This window comes from Anas acuta, chromosome 2 (genome assembly GCF_963932015.1).
Source record: "Anas acuta chromosome 2, bAnaAcu1.1, whole genome shotgun sequence".
Lineage (NCBI taxonomy): Eukaryota > Metazoa > Chordata > Aves > Anseriformes > Anatidae > Anas > Anas acuta.
In genome coordinates, this window is record NC_088980.1 from 34,962,772 (window position 1) to 34,982,394 (window position 19,623).

Genomic DNA, 19,623 nt, shown 5'->3' on the forward strand with positions numbered 1-19,623 from the left:
TGGGCCTACCAATGTTGGCAACTATGTTGTTGTAGTGGTTTATGGTGGCCCCAAAGAGGCTCAGGTCTCCTTTGAGGTGAGATGTGCCAAACCATGCACCAAGGCTGGGCCAGGCAGAAGAGTGCCATATGCTGTGACACAAATATCCCTCAGGTGGTACTGGAGGTGTTGTGTATTGCCAATAGAACGTCGTGGAATATAGGGACCGGTTCTAGCAATGTCTGTCTTTGTATTTGTCCTGTGAGATGTAACGTGAAGTCCCCTGTATTTGGCTTGGGACACATAATTTATTTTTACAATAGCAAAATAAGCATTGTTACCTTTGGTTATGCCTCTGCTTAAATATCTAGGTATGTCACTTTGGCCCGGAAAAGAAGACAATAGAATCTGACAATCAGATTCCAGTTCCTTTCGGTTCTTGAAAGAAAAATATTTTATCGGAATTCAAGAAATCAGGTGCAAGAGAGCACCAAGAGCATTGTAACACACCTGCTGCATAGCATCACACAGAATAACATGAAAAGACGAGATGTCATTTGTGATGACAGAAAACTGATAATGTGCAGCGGCGAGAAGCAGCAAACTGCCTTTTCAGAGCACGGAGGAGACACAAAGTTTGGTTACAGAAACAGACGGAGAACCTCTTTTTTCTTTTTATTTATCTTTATTTCTCCCCCAAGCTAACGAACTTCCCAACGCGTCTCCTTCGCTCGCCGCCCTCCGGGGGCGCTGAGGCGGCGGCGCCCCCCGCGGCTCCCCTCGCCTCGCCTCAGGGGCGCCGCGCCCGCCAGCAGCCGTTGGGGAGCGACCGTTGGGGAGCGACCGTTAGGGGGCAGCCGTTGGAGGGCGGCCGTGAGGGGGCGGCCGTGAGGGGGCGGCCGTGAGGGGGCGGCCCCGGGCTCTGCGCCCCCTGAGGAGCGGCGCTGGGGCGCCGAGGGGAGGAAGAGGAGGGAGGCGGCAGCCCCATGGCGGAGGTAAGGGGGGCGGCGGCGCGCCGTGCTGGCACTGCCGCGGCGAGGGAGCGGGTCCGTGCCCTGAGGTGAGGCGGTGCCTCGTTTTGTTAACCCAGGGGCTGGCTTTCGAGGCGCAGGAGCAGCGAGGGTTGGCTCAAAATCCCCCCCCCGGTGAGGGCACTGCCGTGTCCCGAGCGTGGTGTGTGACCTGCTGGTCGGGACTGCAAGGTGGGATTGCAACTTTCGCTTGTACTCGGCGTTTCCCCCTGAATTGCCCTCTTTTTCTTCATGCGGGCATACAGGCAGCTCAGGAATGTAAAAGAGTTGCAGAAATACGGCTTCTCCACATGTGTCACAGCTATCGACTTAACCCCACGGATCACCTCTTGAAGGGCACTTGTTTGTCACAGTCTTGTCTTTAGGCTTGTCAGTAACATTTCTCAGTGTCACTCTTCTTACAGTGCTGTGGCTAAACTTTAGCCTCGTTTCATCTGCCTGCGTTATCAGTGTGGCACCTTTAAAAAGTAAGGTAGGCAATGAATGCCTGGTGGTGATGGCCAGTTTCAGTTGCAGAGGACGCAGTTCTTACTGCACTTCTGTCTGTTCGCCCCCGCTCAGACCCCACACGCATGGAAGTGTTGTGCACATCTGGAACTTAAAGGAGATCAGCAGAGCCATTCAGCTGCAGGGACTGCTTTTCTGGATCGAGTCACTGGCAGGCACAGAGTTTCGTTATGCCTGAATAATTTATGATCTAATTTATGATCCGATACTTCTGTGATACCCTCTGCAGATAGAAAATACGCAGTAATGCCAAGAAGATGGTCTTGTGACCTAGAAGGATAATCAGTACGTCTTGAAATCTCAAGTCGAACTACTGAGATTTTTCAAGATGATTTTGAATGATTATGAATACCTGTGCTTGTTATGAATTACAGGACCTGCATCAACTAATACTTGCTAAGTTTGTCTTGTATAGTAGGTTTTCATTTTTCCCTTCCTTTTCTTTTTCCTCTCTCTCTCTCTTTTTTTTTCTTTTTCTATTTCCCCGTGTGTTCACTCACTTGGCTAATTTTTTGAAAGGTAGTTGCAAAATTAGTTTCCACACCCTAATTGTAACGGATCACTTGTTTCTGTTGAGAGATGATGAATTTCTTCGCTAAATGTGGGTCTGGATCTCTCTCTTTAATGCATGTTTTTTTTAAGTTGAAAGAATGATTGGACCAAGGCATGGTAGTGTTAAGTTCTTAAGCTAAGATATAAATGGACTTCTAAGTGAAAACTACCATGTCTGTTCCATCAGGTTTCTTTCAAAGTGCATGACAGGTCCAAAAAAAGAAATGCAAAGGGAAAAGTTGATCTTAGTTTTAAAGCTGACCTCTGTAAGTTTGAATACATCTACTTGTGCTGTCAAAATGTTATTGCAACAGAAGAATGAATTTCAAAGTGTTCTTGCTGATTTATAACCTTTATTTTGCCTTTTGTAAAAGTATACCAGAGGTATTATTAGCCTTTCTTTTATCTCTGTTAGATCAGGGCCAGACTTAGGGCTATGTGTAAACAGATCAAAGTGATGGTTTTGTTCCGCTTGTTATTGCGTGATTGCTAACTTATCAAAGCTTTACACAATCAGATTAATCCACTCCCGGATTCATTTCATTCATTGGGCTCTTGGGAATGTTGTTGGCAACACCATGGGAACTGATGATTCTCATCCTTAGGGAACTGGTATTTCAAATGACTCTGGAAGACGAATGCAGATGAAAAAGAAAATGAATTCAGTGGCTGAAATAAACAGTTTGGGCATGCTGAAGTGTGTGGGATTGCTTTACTTTTTTTTTTTTTTTTTCTTCTGTGCTAAGACGTAACGCAGTGTTATAAAAGTTTGAGCACTTAGTCTGACAATGAGTAAAGCTAACAGGTGTGTTTCTGCATTTAGCTTGCTGCCCAACAGACTGAGATCAGCTCTCACCTTTGTATTAACTGTTTTAATCAAACTATTTCATTCAGCCCAACCTCTGTAACAGAAGTTTGCTAATAAAATGTAAACTCCACAATGCTTTTTATTACATTGGTAATAAAAATAACAAAATACATTTCTTCTGAAATATACCTTTTAACCAGAAAAATAAACATATGATCTCAGTCTTGCTGCCTGCTTTCTTAGATGGATGTATTTAACAGGGTCACGAAAGAGTGTTTGTACCAAAGCTGAGACAGAATTAAAAACAGTTTTTTATTCTGAATTCTACACTTAATTCACTGTCCTGCATTACTGCAGGTCATAACAGATGGTTTGTAGATCTGTTCATAGGGCTCAGGATATAGACTGTGGTCTTGTTTTTTTAAGGAAGAATTTAAGTTGGAACCACTTACACCTTAAATGCGGACAGTGTATTCTGTCTGTTTGAATTCTGCTGTTGAAAACCCGTTTTTGTTGCCTGCTCACACAAGGAGGTCACATTTGGTAGGTTATTGACCTACTCATACAGGTAAAGACAGGGAAAAAATAACCAGACATTCCTGTGTGCTTGCAAATTATTATTGGATTGCTCAAGGAATGAGTTGTAATGAAAATACTAAATTGAGACACTATGTGGGGATGTACATTTTAAAGTTTTAAGCATAGAAAAAGCAATAAAACATACAAGAAAAAAAAAAAAAAGACATGCAGCTGACACGGGATGTAGGTGTGATACCCATGGGAAAAGGAGATAGGCTATCCCACAGGCATGCAACCTGGGATGCCGTCCACACCCCACTGTGCCAAAAGAAGGCAGTGATCTCCTTAGGCTTCCCACTGTAAACCTGCCCTGACAGCGCTTCTCGAAGCTGTCAGGTTGAGCCACAGGCCCGTATGCAAAATGAACAAGATGGGTTTTCCAGAGCAACTTAGAAACTGTGCGTGTGGAAGTAGTAGGCCATGGTGCTACCAGATGTGTGTAGCATAGATAGAGGTCCAGTGTAAATGGTAGTAGTATTAGCAAATCCATAGAAAGTCGCAAGGAGCTTGTAGTACAGAGTCTTGGCCAAATACCTTGCAAGAGTGAAGAGCTGCCCTGCTTGATTCAATACTTTTTTTTCCCCCTGTCTATCTGTGTACAGATAGTTCATGTGTATATTAATGTGTCTGTATATTTATGCAGACATGACGTGAAGAAAGGGAGTATAAAATTTGGATGAGTTCTTTATCTCTCAAGGAATATACACGGGGAATAATTTAGATTACCAGGGATGGACTATGGAGCTCTTCAGTTTATCTGTGGCCTGAATCTCATCGGAAAAACATTTTTATTTTCCAAATTGCATGAACCCCCCAAACACTGATGCTGCCCATGTCAGCCAATGAGTCAATCTCTGAGTGAGGGCAGCAGTTGCAGTGCTGGGTCATTGTGCAGTACAGTACATAGGGCAGACTCCAACTTGGGGCGAGACAGAGAAGGAAGTGTCGCGTTAAAGGGGTGTAGCTGATTAACCGTTACGGGCCCGGTTGGATTCAGAGTACTGAACCAGTCGGACATTCACCAAAACTGGGGGTCCGTTCGGACATTCACCAAAAACGTAATAACCACCTGGGGGTCCGCTCAGACATTCACCAAAAACGTATTAACCACCTGGGGGTCCGTTCAGACATTCACCAACAATGCATTAACCGTCTGGGGGTCTGCTTAGATTCAGAACACTGAACTATCACGGATAACCACCCTCACCCTAGTTGCATTAATGAGAGCTATCACAATGCAATCAAGTATGGTTTATTACAGCAACAGATAATCAGGTTCTTTTGGATTGCCGGTGATAGTGACTATCTGCAAAAGCAAGCTAGTATGCATGAAATACACAGGTGTTACAGGTGTTACAGGTGTTCTAGGTGTGTGTTCTAGGTGTGGGTTCTAGGTGTGGGTTCTAGGTGTGGGTTCTAGGTGTGGGTTCTAGGTGTGGGTTCTAGGTGTGGGTTCTAGGTGTGGGTTCTAGGTGTGTTCTAGGTGTGGGTTCTAGGTGTGGGTTCTAGGTGTGGGTTCTAGGTGTGTTCTAGGTGTGGGTTCTAGGTGTGTGTTCTAGGTGTGTGTTCTAGGTGTTCTAGGTGTTACAGGTGCGCAGCCTAGAAATAAACACGTTAAAAGGATCAAAGACTCTATAGAGATTTATAAGCAAATATTCAGATCTCACCCAAAGGCGTCCCAGTGGGGGGGGAAGAGAGGCTCAGCCCGTCGACTGATCCCAGGAGTCAGGAGGTCCTAAGGATGTTGTATGTCCTTGGGATGGTATCTCCCCTGACGATGGTATCTTCCCTAACATCCCCTCTCTCTTGGGCCAATTTATATTATTTTCTATCTTTTAGGTGGAGCTTGAGTGGCTCTAGTCAAGCATATCTTAGTTATGATTGGTGTAAAGTTTTCCCGTTTCCGTTTAAAGTAATAGGCTCCGAGAAATTCAGAGCGCATGCTCAGTGAGGGGTGGTCGCACCTTGGAGGCGGGTAGCTTTTGGGATGGAGGTGTGTTTTGGTATTATAATGATATAATGAGCAAAAAGTACACTAGGGTACAGCATTTGTCAAAACATGACAGGTCTTTGGCTTAGGGTGGCAAAAAGTGCAGCTTTGTGCACAAGAACAATCGAGGCCCCACCTGATTACAGAGCCTAGCCGTGGTGTCTCCACTCCACTCTACGCTCCGTGGTGTTCCTTAGAGCTAGCACACCAAGTTTCCCCAGCGCGATAGCATCTAAGGTTGGGAGCCTAGGGAATGCTCAGGTAATGCAGTTATGCCCTACCCTGAAAGCCTCTTCAATGCTGTACCTTTTCCTTAAAAGTGTGAATGTTAGTTTTATTTTCCTAGTTACTTCAGGCATTTACACCACAGGAAGTCTGCCCCCACCCAAACCAAAAATATTTGTCGTATGTGGATGCATTACATTCTGTACAACAGATCACAAAGCCCTTTATAAGGGCTGAACTCTGGTGCTAGGTTGAAGATTGCTGTGTTTAATACTTAACAGCATAACGTTGCTGTTGTTTATAAACTAATAAAGTTAAGGAAGAAAATGTACGGTGAATAATTCTTATTGTTTGCACTGTAATCACTATGTTCATATTTTGGCAGGGCATTTTGAGCAAGATATATAAGACTGTTACAAGCGTAGGTTTTTGAACACAGTGCAAAGGCAGAATTTCACAGTATTAAAAATGGATTGGATGCAGTGAATCCGTCTTGGATTTTGGGCACCATTTCAAATATTTACACTGACTGAGAATACTTTGAGATACATTGTTGTTGTTCTGTTTTGTTTTCTTGGAAGGTATCAAAACTTTGTTTAAAAAAAAAAAAAGGAAGTAGAAACCAGGTAGGCTTTTTTTCTGAAAGCTTTTCTCACTTTGAGAGCAGTCGCACGGAAGAACATTTTTTCAATTTTATTTATTTATTTATTTTTAACTTTTTAGAGACTAGGATATAATAATATTGCTGTGGAGCAATATTACTGTCTGCAAGTAGATGAATGGCACTGGTTTGTGCATTGGATGACTCTTCCATATTAGCCAGAACTTACCTAGGTTTAATAAGAGGGTGTGTGAAGGGCTGAGTGATTTCAGAGAGAAGTGGGCTAAAAGAAGAACCTCACACATTTGAGGTCTTTGGAGATTGTGATCTTGATTTTCATTACAGTGTACTGCAGAAAGTACGAGCGTTTTAAAAAGTCAAGTCACATAGGTGGCCAAGAGGAGTGTCGCCAAATGAGTGTTGTGGGGCTCGCTTATACCACCATTTTCCTGGTACCTGGAGATAGGGGAAGATATTCTGCGTGCATAGTGTGCATGAGAAGTGTACATGAGAGGGGATGAGGAGAATAGCATGCACGAAGAAGAAAGAATTAGCATGATGAGCGTGGATAATAGAAGAGGAATTATGTATTGTGGGAAAGGAGATGTCATGATACTCACATCTCAGAGGAGCTAGGATATCAGACTGTGGATTTTAACAGCTCTCCCTGTTCAGATCCTATTCAGAGTTGGCAGGGCATTTGTTAACTGTAGTGAGATGGATAACTTAAGAAAGTTATGAGCTGGGTACTTGGAAAAGTATATTAGCCTTCAGGGATCAAAAGAAAGATATCTGAAAAATGGAACTGAGTTGTGGACAAAGTTTTATCAGAAGGGGTGTTCCTTGAATGCTTTTGTGTTTATTCAATGCATCATTTAGTGATTATGTTGTATTAATGAGAATATACTACCGATGCAGCCTGCATAAAGGTGGAGAAAGTCTCGTATAGAATGCCAGTATTGACCACAATAGAAAGCGTCTTGGGACAGCAAAGGCATAAAAAGAGCTCTTTTTTTGTTTGTTTGTTTTTAAACTATACTTAGTCTGGAAGAGTGACTGAATAAATGTAATAACCTTCATATCAGGCTTCCTGTCAGAGGTGTTGCATGCCTTAGGATAGATTCAATTGCTGTTGCAAAAGCTCAGCACAGGACCAAATAGAGTGTGAATGCGGTTTATGTTCTAGAAGTGGTTTAGAAGATGGATATTTAGGGGATATCAAACCATCTTCAAGTCAGCTTTATGAAAACTGATGTCTTAATATAAATTAGTGATACAATTTGTGTCTGTGTGTTCATCTGATACCCATCTGTGCCTCCATTCTGGAAGTAGGTTGGTGCTAATTCCGTGTATGTGTTGAAGATGGAGAGTGCAGAGTATGTCTGTTTTATAATGCCCAACATAGCTGAGCCATGCTCTGTAAAGTTTTAGTGCTTTAGTTTCAGAAATGCATGTGGCTAGGTTCTAACAACTCCCTGAAGCAAGTAGGAGTGTCTTTAACTGTTTGCATTTGTTTGCAGCAAAGGTAGTTAGGGTTTTAGATATTAGGGTTTAGAATAGACGTCATGGAGATTTGACAGGTGCCACATTTGGACTCACAGTTCTGCAGTTTGATTTACTTAATCGAATACATTATTTAGTTAGCATGGCTTTAGTGTCATTTTTAAGCCTATCCATATACAATAAAAATGTAATAAATATTGCATATCATAGTAATTTTTACTATGTGGGGATATTTGGTGTTTCCAACTGCCATTCCACCTTTCTTGCCTCCTAAAAGCTGGTCACATTTCACACAATGAAATTTACTCTTCTGTTCCCAGGTATTAAGGGTATTTTAGAGCTCATTATGAATATAGAGGGACAGCAGAGTACATTTTGCATTTTAGCTGAAATTAAGTAGATATCAATTTATAAGATTAATTATCATCACATATTTAAAGCACACAAGCAAAGAGCAACATCAGTAACCCTAGAGCTGCATGAAAATCATATTTAAGTCTACAAGGTTGTAAAGTACATGTAAAACTGCTGGTTATATTCCTAGATGCTGTAACCTTGCTGAACTTGTACTGGTGTGTGACAATCTTTTGAAAAGTTACTTAATGGTTTAAAATGTGGAAAAGATCACAAGGCCTGTGACATCTTTTCAGCTAATACCAAGGAGTGTGTGCCAGTTATATAGAAAAGTGCAGCTCATAAAGGAGAAGGGATACAAGTTCACAGAAAAGCACATCAGGGATCAGTGACAGTAATGGAGCAATTCTGTTTGAAACTGGATAAATAAAATAAGGAAATTGTAATTTGAAAATGGGTAATTAGAAGACAGCATGTGAACAGAATACATTAATAATCGGCAAGAAAAAGTAGCGTCCTCTTGCAAATAATGATAGTTGTATACCTTTGCACCAGTGCAGCAGATATTTGTAGAGAGAACTCAAAATCTCACTGTGGAAAACTCCTTGTGGGCTAGTACACCCCACCTCCTGGTGTCTCCTGTACACTGAAACAAATTACCCTGTGTGCTCTGCCCAGCTGCAGTGAGGTGTTTCTCTACCTTAGGGAAAGATAGTTTAGATATTTCTATGCACTTGTAGCTATGAACTGTGTGGTTTTAGCCCTGTTTGCAAACTGCATGCTTACCAATAGCTGACAAGAGCTTGTTTATGTTTTCTGTTGCGTCTAGAGGGGGATCTTATTCATCTGATCCAATGCATTGCAATAGACCTATTCATATTTTGTTATCTTTACAGGTGCTGCTCCTTCCGTCTTACGTTACGGACAGCAAATAATATATGGATGGGGTGGCAAGGGGAGGAGATACATGCAGACAACCTGATGTACTGTGCACCCAGTTTACACTGAGATCAGTACTCCAGTGCACTTAATTGGAAAATGAAGTCTTTATATTTAACATAATAAGATGTTTTGGAAAACTGCTGGAATAGGCAACGTTCTTCCAATTGAAGCATAGGTTGGGCTACCCATAAAATTGTAGTTCCTCTCACCCCTGCATTGATTTTGGGGCCACCTTAATTAGCAGTTTTGATACAAATTAATATTTTTCATGTTTCAAAGACTCACAAACTGAAGCTGATAGTTGACTTGTGGCAAGTCATATCTCAGGAAAAGGGCACAGCTGGAACCCAGCCCTCTGTCACATGAGGCTGATAGATAACTCACTAAATCAGACAATCTCAGATTGTGTTCTGTAGCCCAACCAAACTAGTAAATGGCAGAAGATCAGAGTTTGAGATACTTGGATTTTTTTATTTTGTTTTATTTTATGTATTGTAAATCTCCTGTCTTCTGCTTGTGCAGAAGTCTTTCCAAATGTAAGTAGAAGTGTCTTCAGTTACCGTTTTAGTTTGTAAACAGCCTGCTGTGTGTAAGGTGTGAACTTCCACACCTGCTGTTGTAATAAATGTACTTGGCTGTAATACTAAGCCTTCCACAATCAAGAGAGAAGAGAATTTGTTGTCTTCTCTGTGCAGAGACTGACTGATGTGATCCTGATCTAGATTCTGAGCTCCTGGTGATTGTATTATGACTGTATTTCTGTTTCTTCTGCTACCATTAATATGAAATAAGAAACGGGACAGAAAGGACAGAAACACAAGGTGTAGCAGTGCAGCACTGAATAAGTGGTGTTTACACGTAATCCCTTTTTGTCATTAGATGTATATTCAGACTGAAAATTAAGCTATCTTTAAGTAAATGCTATGTTCAAGAACATTCTATGGTTGTTTCTGGAGGAGGCCTTTCTGTTCTCCCCATAGCAGCAGCCCAGAAATCATCCCAAGCGATACACAGGCTTGGAAAAAAAGCATTCAGTTGCTGAGCAGTATTTTCCAGCTGTTTTTCCTCCACTGGGAAAGACTAACATCAAAGAGTAAATGTTTAGCAGCATAATCCACAAGATTTTTGTTAAAAAACAAAACTAAGTAATGAAGAGGAAAAGCTTCCAGTTGTGTTATATGATTTCCCTGTAGAGCACTTCACTGAAATGACCCAGAAGTTCAGAAATCCAGGTTTCCTTGTGATGGTGCTGGGAAGGACTGTCTCCACTGTATACTTCAGCAAATTGACTTGTGAGGGTTTTGAATGATCTGTGGGGCACACTGTGAGCTTTTTACAAATTTCTGCAAGCCTTTGTTTTCCCTGGTGTTAGAATAGATTCGTACCCCGTGTCATCTTAATAGAATCCATCAAGTTGTTATCCCTATACTTCCTTTGTTCAAAACCTGTGCTTACAGTTAGGTTTTGATGCATCACGTTATAGATAATAAGTTTCTGTTTCCTCCATTTACCTCTTAATCAGCCAGTAGGGTGATGGATTTGCTGTGTTATTCAGGAGGTGAATGGTCGACCTTACAGCAGCAGCTTTCTGTGCTGCTCAGCTCAAGAGGAGCTGTTTAAGGTCTTTAATAGCTGTTGTCCTTGACTTATTTGTTTTTGATGATGATGGATTTTATCAGTTAGGATGATAATGGAGTATATTAATTGAACAAGTATTAGGATGGTGCTTTGTAATACTAAAGACTAGCCCTGATCCTGCAAATGCAGTTGAAGGAATAACTTCATGCCTACGAGTAGCTCCATTGGACTCATTTAAATGTTTGCAAGTAGCTGGTTACTGTGTACGCAGTGTCTTCTGTAGTGAGTTCCCTCTCCTGCTCTTTTACTAGATAGTGGAGTACTGCATTTTTGTGTGATCGTGTTAGAAAAGTACATTTGTTTTCTGAAATTCAGCAATAACTCAACTGGTCAATTTTAATTTCAACTGGCAAAGAAGACTTGATATATTGGAATAGCATTTTTAGTAGGTAGAAATTGTGTTGGGCTTTGTTGAAGGAAAGTATTTCTTACATCAGAGAGAGATGAATGCCATGCATATCTATTTGTTAGAAATGACTGCTTATAAAATTAAATGTCCCTTCTTACTCATGAAAAGAAATTAAGAACAAATGAAATAAAGAGTATAAAAATGCTAATGTTTTTAAAAATAAATATTTGTAATAGAATTAAAACAAATATTAATTTATTCTCAAATGTTATTTAACTCTGAGTCTTATTTTTAGAGTCTCGTGTTACATTTATGAATGTGTTTTGTATGAAAATAATTGAAAAAATGTCATACACGTTTTGATGACTGTTACAACTGCAGTTTTTGTATAGTTTAGGCTTTGATCTTGAGAAGAGAGGACATTAAGTCATTACATTTGCTGCTGTTTAGAGCTTTTCTGCTATGGCCATAGCATTTTCCTAGGAATGTATAGAATTAATGCAGTGTAGCCACCTGGTTTGTTTCCTGGCTGCCATTCTGCAGTCTCACATTTTAATAGCTCAGACTTGCTCTTTAAAGCTGGAATATGACAGTTTTGTTTGTTTGTTTTGGTTTTGCTTGTTTTTTTTTTGCCTTCAGATATGCAAAATGCTTAGCAGTGATCCCTTTTCACTCCAGCAATACCCCAGCCTTAAAATAATAATAATAAAAAATCTCTGCCAATACAACTGCAGATACAACTTGAAAAATGCTTCTGAGAACACTAAATCAGAATAAATTCATCCTTGGAGATGAAAAAAAAAAGTATTTTTCCCTGAAAGAAGAGGAGGGTTTTGCTAACTGGTCATGTTTCTAATTGCCTATTTTAAAATTCCATCACTTAGTATGTAACTGGTCTGGATATGTTGTTATGCAATGACATCCAGATGATACTGAAAGCCCAGACTCTCCATGAAATCACAGCATGGCATGTCTGTTTCAGAATAGTTTGTTGCCAGTGATTATGAATGTCCAGTTCTACCATGGATGGGTTCAGTGCCTGCATACGTAAAGCAAAGCTGCTGTCTGCAGTTGTCAGCCCCCAAAGTCTGCATATACTCAGTTAATTTCTGTGAATGAATTGGTCAGTGTATTTTTTACTTGAAATGCTGTAGCTGTTTAAAAATTAAAAGTGTGCTTAAAGATGAGTTTTGTTAGTGTGTTTCTTAATAGGACTTTTATTTTTGTCTTCAGGATGTTGATTTGAAAGCATGTCAGGAAGCTTTGGATAACTCTTGTCCACACCAAGAAAATAACCAGTTGAAACTGGAAAAGGAAGAGGAAGGAGGAGACATAAATCAAGTAAATGATGAAAAAAATGAAAGAAGGGAAAACTTTAAAGTGGAAGTAAGGGAGAATGTAGATTTTATCACTGAAGTAAAAGTAGTGCAAGAAACTGAGTAAATGGTTTGAAAGGAATATTTGATTTCTTTCGTTAGGATTTGGAGGTGTCCTTTGCAAGGACAGGAAAGGAAGACTGACTTATGACTTTATTTTTTAAAATATGACCTTGTTCACCTTCCTGAAAATCTCCCTGTTCCAGTATAGTTTATATAGTTGAAATATTCTAAAAGTTACAGAAAGTACTTGTAACTAATTACTCTATTATTTTTTTACATCATGAAGGTGCTGTGTTTAAGTTTTTTTGTTTGTTTGTTTTTTAATGCAAACACTTGAGACATGAACACTAAATTACATGGCTTTCACTATTTTTGTGAAGCTTTATGCTCAGTTACAGAATGACATTTGGGAAACTTCATTGTTTGGATCTGAAGGTATGTATTGTAACCAGAAGTTAGAAAAAGAATCTAGTATTGTTAAACCAAAACAGATGCCCTTCGTCTTTTGTTCTGTCTGAAGGCTACTATGCAAAGTGTTTTCTTATTGAGTCCTTATGAGGGCTGAGAACATCATATCTGGTTTTCTTGTCAGCCCCTCTGTTCACTACTGCCCTGGTACTTTGGCTTTTTTTTTTTTTTTCATCAAGGTAGTGGGTGGTGCAGCCCCAAAGAGAAGGAAAGCTCAGTTCTGCTTATTGGGGCAGAGCAGGGTGCTATTGCCATGGCGTTGTTCTGCTAAGTGTCTCAGCGGGATGAAGACTTGATAGTGGGGTCACCAGCTGTGTTTCAGCTGGTGAAATCCCAAACACCAGCTGGTTGAGGCTGGAGTTAGATGATCGATCTGGAGGTGTTTAAGACCGGGTTAGATGAGGCCCTGAGCAACCTGATCTAGTGGCTGACATCCCTGCCCATGGCAGATATGTTGCAACTGAATGATCTTTAAGGTCTCTTTCAACCTGAGCTATTCTGTGGTTCAATGATACACAGCTGTGGTCTTTCCTGGACTGTGTGTTTGTTTTTTGTTTGTTTGTTTTGTTTTTACCTTCTTTTGTGTAAGATAACTGTGTGCTTTACAAAGTGTTTCTGTTTTTTCTGTCACAGAGCAAGAGCAACCATGTAGATTTCCTTCTGTCCTTAGAGGATTATTTCCAGCTTCTGTCATAGCAGACAGAACATGTGCTAGAGGTAAATGTGTAAACACATGTATAACTAATGGATTAGAATACACTCAGTGGTTATTGGATAATGATTTACTCTGTTTTATCTAATTAAAAAAAGGGGAATATATCAGCAAACTAATACAGTGAAACTTACCTGAAGAATTGAAACAAGCTACCTTGTATAGCAGCTGTCATTAGCTTGACTTGAAAATTTTCCTCAATAACTTGTTTGGGATTTGAAAACTACAAAGTCCTGTCTTTCATGTGACCTAATGTTCAAAGTTGGATGGAACTGCTATGGTTTACTTAATTAGTTCAGCTAATGATTTCCTTTCTGAAACCTAATACCAATTTGTATTTACATAGCAGGTCTTAGTGTATTTCTCTAAAACAACACTAAGTTATTCAATGCTAGTAGCTAATAAGCATATGCAGACAGAGATTACTGTTGTATGTACTTGACCCTGTATTTATGATGAGGAAAGTGTCTTCGAGAACAAACCTATCTTTACTACAATTCAGGTTAATCAGCATTAGCAGCAAAAGCATTTTATTTACTTTGTTTACCTTTTGGGTTTCTGGTACTATTGTTTACTTTCTGGATGTCCATCCTCACCAAAAAGAAATAAAAAATAGTTATCTTAATTGGAGGTACCCTCTTCTCCCACAGCTCATAGCTGCAATCATTACCCTCGAAACCAGTCCCTACATTGCTTTTTTGCAGTACTCCTGTGACATCTTACATATGCTTCCTGTTCTAAGAGCCTTATAGGTTCATTAGTGTTTTCCATACAGTTTCTTTCTTACAGTTGGAACACCTGGTCTTGGGAATCTTCAGGTTGGATAGTGCCTCCTGCCCCATAAATTAGCTGCCTCCTCTGTTCAATTTTGGTAATGCATTCCACGATATCGGGGCTCAGAAGTTTGTTGGTACGGTTTTCTCTGTTCTTTCCGTAATTCAAAAGGAATTTGGCTGTAGCCCTTATGCAATTATAACAATACACGATTACATATTTTATTTAAGACTATCAGTGCACTGCCATCTTGTGACAATTTATCTGTTGAAAACTGAATGCTTATTTTTAACAGGTAGCAAGTTTTTACACCACGGGGGATTTTTTAGGTATATTAACTTGCTTTTAAAAGAAATAAATTCTTAAGAAATGCTTAAGTGAAATTATCAGCTCTGTCTCTCAGACTACAGGTGGCCTAGAACACAGTAAATTCCTAGGAAAAATACAGCAAGACTTCCTTCTGTTACCTGAGCTCCCTGTAAGCTTAGTAGAGAACTTAAGACATTCTGGTATTTGCAGTGCATTGTTGCTTTCCTATGGAAAGTATGATTTATGATGAATGTTCAGTGCATTGCAGGCAAAAAAGCGTTCTCCTGCACAACAGTAGGGGTGCTTAGTTATGGTGGAATCATAGCATATGCTTTTTATGTGATGTATTTACAGTCTTAGCTTTTCTTTTTTTTTTAGTAAGTGTATTTTATGACTGCTTGTCAGTGGGTGCCCTGATGTAAATTTGTGCAGTGGTTTTCTATTTCTAGGAGCCAGAAACTGTAACACAGGCCTGCAAATGGGGTACCTTAATTCTACTGCAGTATTTGTTTATTGTTTGGACTTCAAAGCTGAGGAATCATGTAGCAGCTTTATTTTTGTAAACAAAAACTGAATAGTAACTCCCAGTCAGAGAACAGGTGCAGAAGGCATGAATAACATGGATTTGAGGGGATATTTCCTTCAAATGGATTAGTAAAGAAGTTGAGTTAAAATCTGAAGATGCTAGACCTGAGTTAAGAAGTAGCTGAGCCAAACGTATTTAGCAGCTCCAAAAGCTTTGAGAAGAAAAGCAGTGACACCATGTCAGCACAACCTTAAAATCAAGTTCCTACCCTCTTTCCCTCTCTTACATCACTGTTCTCACTGGTTAAGTTCTGGAGATAAGCTCTTTATCCTCTTTTCAACATTAACTTTCTAACACTGGGGCATCTTGAACCAGCTCACCCTGAATGAAATGATGATCATCAATACCACTGCCAGGGAAGGGGCGGGACCAGCAGCACTCCTAGAGTGACCTTTTTGTAGATCAGATCAGATGTAATACATAGGCTGCAGTTTGATGTGCCTTTAGCAACATTTCCATCTCTACCTCTCCCCGTTCATCAGTCCCACGCTGTCCTTGCTACTCCTCTTCCTCACATAGAATCTTCGAATATCCCAAGTTGGAAGGGACCCATGAAGATCATAGAATCAAACTCCCTTCACATTTCTTCAGCACCCTTTCTGCTTTCTTGTGCCATATGCCAACAGCGGTTGTGTTTTGTACATTCATGGTATAAAATATCCCATTTCCCTGTAATTTTCAGGGCAGTTTACTGGAAGATATAAGAGCATCACCAACAGCTGTGGATTGAGAAACCAAAGTAAAAATAATACTGGGGGGAGGAGGATAATGAGGACACCAGGCTTCAGATCAAAATTAGATAGAAGAAAGATGTGTTTTAGGCCCAAGTACTTGATTTTTAACATCCAACGTCACCTTATTTTTTTCTGTTATGATTGTTTAGCAGTGAAACACAGTGTAGCTTAAGTTACTTTTTAGTGAATTTATACATTTTTAAGAGAGATGCTGTGCTTTATGTTTGTTCAGAAAGGTTACACTTTTCCTTTGAGGAGAGAAGCCCAGGAGACTGTTGCATTTTTCTCATATACTTAGTTCTAGCTATATGCAAACGTAACGTACCAAATAAAATTACAACTACTGCGGTCATTCTGCAAATAGATTCTGAAAAGTAGTTAGTACCTGATTCAATACTCTCTTACCTCTGCAATTGTATCATTCCCAAGGTTTTTGAGGATGAGGTGGGTGATAAGTTCCTATTCTGTGACATTTACTTACGTGCCTTCCATTTTTCCTTTCTTTTTGGAAAGGAAAAATATGCTCATATAAATGGATATGCTCATTTACAATAGCATATCCGTTTCTAAAAGATGGCCTAAAAAAAAGTCAGACATGTACTGGTGAGAAAGGAATGTTAAGAGGGATACTAGTTTTTGAGATGTTAAAATCATCATTAAGAAGTAGGCAGCAACACATACTTCTGATACAAGCAAACCCCATAAAAGTGATATTAAAAGACAAGCTCTTAGGGGATGATTGCAGTACAGCAACTATATGCTCTGGCACGTTAAAGCACTTGCACCCACCAAACAGAAAAACCAACTATGTGTGTAATAATTTAAGTATGACACGGTATCTCTCAAATAAATGAACTATGTCTTTAGCATCTAAATAATGTTTGTACTGCTGTTCACACTAGTGAGCAGCAGATACAAAGCAGGCAACTGGTATTTTCTAAAAAGGAAGCACTGCCTCAGAGTGCAAAATACAATAAATTACCAAGATCGGTCACTTTGAACAATTTACCTTTTGTATTAAAAGATTTGTTTGTGTATGTGGGTATCTGTTCTTTTATTGCTCAATTTTAACACACCTTCAAATCAATAAGGGAAGTTCAAAGGGGAGCTTTCCATCAGCAAGGCCCTGCAATTTCTTGATGTTAGTTAATGATCACTGTGAGGCATATCTGTGCTTGCTGGTACTTACCAGGACTTTCTTTAATCACTAGTTCATGAACTTCTGCCAAAATCCAGAACAGGTAACAGATACATAGGATTAAATGTAAGTCTCACTTCTAGAGCCAGATTTTTTTTTTTTTTAATTTTATATGTGAAAGTCATCATGGTTGTCATCTTTGAATTAAATTACATACATAAGAGGCATTTCAGACTCTATGCACGTAACCTTTCAAGGACCAGGTCTTTCCTGGCCCCTGTGCACAAATTCTGATGGGTATTAAGTTAGTCCCATAACTAAACCAGAAGCCCTAGTATTTCTTTCAGGACCTCACAAAGCAAGTCCCTACTATAAAAAAGGGAGGGAAAAAAAATTTAAACACTGATGCCTGCTCCTTCAGTAACAGAAGTAGAGTGGTTCTTAGAACTCCAGCAAAGGCAGCCCCTAATGAAATGAAGCATGCATCCAGCTGGGTAAGTTACATGGTTAAATTTGGGTACATGCTGAAAATAAAGAAGCATATTGAACTCTTACAGAGAGCAATACCACTAATCAAAAGCAGTGTACTACAGCTCATACATACAAAATAAAACCCCAATTCCACTGGTTCCAAAAATACCTGTAAGTTTGCAATTGGAAATTAGCATGAACTGACCTTAGCCAATTCCACTTCTATTATTGATCAACAATTCTGTTATTTACCAAGTATCAATTTCTGAGAACTCAGCTAGCAATGGTACCCCTTTACAACAGCTCTCAAGTGAATTACTGAGTGGACTGCAAGTTGTAACCTTCAGGTACATAACCCCAGGAAAGACAAAATTATAGGCAGAACTCAGAACAAGCTCCTGATTTTTTTTTTCCTTCCAATTAGTAGGTTGCCATTAATTTCACTTAAAAGCTGCCAATACATCTCTGAAGTATCTTCCCTTTCTGCAATTAACCTGTCACTGACATGGGAGTTTCATTAAAACCATTCCAATGGTAAAGCAGTCTCCATAATCCTTGAGTGCTAAAAATTTGTTAAATTAATCACGGAAAGTAGTATATAGTTAGAAAAGGTCAGATCAAAGTATAGAGAAAAACAGTAGATGGTGGGACTGGACTTCCTGCATTACTGCTGGTAGCAACACTTACAGGCACTATGGAGGAGAAAAAGACATAAGCGTAGTACTTGATTAGAATGCAATGCCCTCAGAGTTATGAAACCAGGGCCCAACACTTAGACAGAGGAACACTGCAAACAATCCCTCGCAGGATACAGCCTGCTGCCCCAACATTGCACACACGTTGAAAGACCAGTAGCAGCGCTGCAACAAAGTGCAGCTTTAGCTTCGCATCTGTGTTTTATTCAATAAACCTTTTTTTAAACAGAAGATGAATCTTATAAATTAAGACCGTTTCTGCAGAAGAGCTTACAATCTAGTTTTAGGTCTGGTAAACAGGAGTTACAAACTTCAGAGAGGAAACAGAAGACAACGCATCGATGTCAGTTTGGAAAGTTTGGTTCTTGTTCCAAAGTACACACGACTTATCTCAGAGCCTTCCTTTGTTTTCCGTACCAAGAATCTTGACAACTGAGTACGTAGAAGCCTATTAATGAGGCAACAGGACACACAGCACCGGCTTGTAAAGAGAAACTATTTATTATATGTAAACCAAGGACCAAGATGACACACACAACTGTATGAAGCCTTTGATTACTGTAGTGTACCTTGTGAACACACTGCAACTTCAGTGATGTAGTACTGCTACAGGAAATCCACCAAATACATGGGCCACTCATTTTCATACAAGAATGTCTAGATAGTGACCAAGAGCGAGTGTGCAAAGGAGAATAAAAAAACAAACACGTATTGGTGAAAACTTCAGTGAAAGAGCAATACTAAATGAACTTAGCCACAAGCCACCCTGTTCACGCAAGGTAGCAGCATGGGAGGTCACACAGTATGTTTGTGAACTACACGGTCCCCAGTCACTACTGACCCAGTATGTTCATAGCAGACAGTGTCAGACACAGTTTCAACTGTTCATTTTTATTGCTGATAAATTAACTAGTTCTTGCTTTCATACATTTTAATAACCTCTGTGAACACAAACTCCTACTGCAATGCAAATGGTCACTGCTAGCCACAAAGCAAGAGGACAACTGTTAAAAGGGACAGTATGGCTTCTGGCAAAACAGGTTAACAGGACATGAAAGGGGGGTCCCAGGGAAGCTTCTTGCTACCATTATCATTGTATGAAGGAAAAGAGAACCTGATGTCTCCTTCTAGAGAGAGAAGGGAATTAAAAAAAAAGTAACACTTGTAACACTTAAAGGATTTCACTTGCCTCATGCATTCTGCTTTGAAACAGAATCAAAACACTGAGATGACGGAATGAATGTACTGCTTCGTTATGTTCTCTGCTAGTCATCCTCTTTCCCTAACGTCAAATTGTCA

At 39.8% G+C, this 19,623-nt stretch overlaps 1 long non-coding RNA gene across 1 annotated transcript; it reads left to right on the forward strand.

Annotated features, from left to right (window-relative positions):
- The first annotated feature begins 593 nt into the window (after positions 1-593).
- On the forward strand, positions 594-3,090 carry LOC137852469 (uncharacterized). The gene is made up of 2 exons (XR_011093858.1): positions 594-974; positions 1,070-3,090. It is a non-coding gene; the product is annotated as an uncharacterized lncRNA (long non-coding RNA).
- The last annotated feature ends 16,533 nt before the right edge of the window (positions 3,091-19,623 follow it).